The sequence below is a fragment of the Tupaia chinensis genome, unplaced genomic scaffold (assembly GCF_000334495.1).
Source record: "Tupaia chinensis unplaced genomic scaffold, TupChi_1.0 Scaffold138060_1, whole genome shotgun sequence".
NCBI lineage: Eukaryota > Metazoa > Chordata > Mammalia > Scandentia > Tupaiidae > Tupaia > Tupaia belangeri.
The window spans coordinates 37,983-39,153 of NW_006197961.1; the positions used below are offsets into that span (position 1 = coordinate 37,983).

Genomic DNA, 1,171 nt, shown 5'->3' on the forward strand with positions numbered 1-1,171 from the left:
CGTGGCCGCCCCCCGAGGGCCGCCAGCCGGAGCCAGGCGGGATGGGGTCCGGGGGACTTAAAATACCCGACGGGCCGCCCCGCAAGCCCGGGACCCCCGACGTTTCACCCATGACCCCGAGAGCACCCCCGGGTAGAAGAGCGCCCCGCCCCGCGGGCCCAACGCCCTAACGCCCGTCCACGAGAACAGTCACCTGCGCTCGCTTTCCTCGTCGCGACGGCTCTGTTCACCCGGGAAACAGCAACTTCCGGCCCGCGGCGGAAGCGGAAAGCCTTCTCTTCCATTTTAAGTCCCGCCTACCTTCCGCCTGAACAGCTTGGGGAGCAGGCCCCGCCTCCTTCAGCGACTGCCTGTGCGCATGCGTGCTTGAATTCCGGCGCGACGGCGGAGTGGCACTGCGTCTGCGCGAGCTCCGAGTGCGGTGTTGGCCAAGCGCCACGCGATTCTTCCAGGGCAGTTCCTCCCACGGTCATTCGCGAGCTTCAGATTCGTCTGGGTCGCATCAATTTCTGGAGATCTCTCTCTTATCTTCTCCACCAGTTCCAGCCCTAGCCCCTTGCAGACCACTGGGTTCCCGCACACCTGTTACTATTCAGTTCATTCAGATATCCCAGCGCTGGTGTAGCAGGTGGCATGGAGGTTAAGGCGGCTGGATCCCACAATTTAGTAGTTTGAATCCCAGATCTGGCGGCTTGAAAAACATGCCAAGCGTGTGTGCAGGGGTGCCCAGAATCCGGAGAGGAGAAGAGGGGAAGGGATTGCAGTATGGCCATCCCAACTGGGGGTGATTTCTCATTTGCCCCTTGCAACAGGTGCAGAAACACTAAAGCATTCCTCACCACCACCACCACCAAGAAGTACCGGGGCTAAGGAATATAAGTATCCTCAGCGAGGGAGAAGACCGTGGATCTTAAAACTCAAGTTTCTGAAGCAACAGGGCGGGCACAGTGGGGCCTGACAGATTACGTTTGTAACCAGCTCCCACATGGAGGTCTGTTTTGTCGGTCCGACCACAGTTTGAATGACATGTGGTCATTCAAAGATGATGGTGGTTAGCGATGGTGGGGATCAGATCGCAAAGATGGGGGTCATGTGAAGGCCTTCCATTGTATTTTAAGTAGAAAAGTGATTTGGGTTTGAGGGTTTGGGTTTTTTTTTTTTTTTTTTTTGG

General features: G+C 57.1%; 1 protein-coding gene across 2 annotated transcripts in view; it reads right to left on the reverse strand.

Annotated features, from left to right (window-relative positions):
• Nucleotides 1–1,171, reverse strand: part of ELOF1 (elongation factor 1) — a 6,417-nt gene that overhangs the window by 4,305 nt on the left and 941 nt on the right. Inside the window, exon 1 of one of the 2 annotated variants that reach the window (XM_006160974.2) lies at nucleotides 194–284. The exons of the other annotated variant lie outside the window; for it this stretch is intronic. The gene's annotated coding sequence lies outside the window, so the exon portion shown is untranslated. Of the gene's footprint in view, nucleotides 1–193; nucleotides 285–1,171 lie in introns of those variants that run through there. 2 annotated transcript variants of the gene reach the window in all.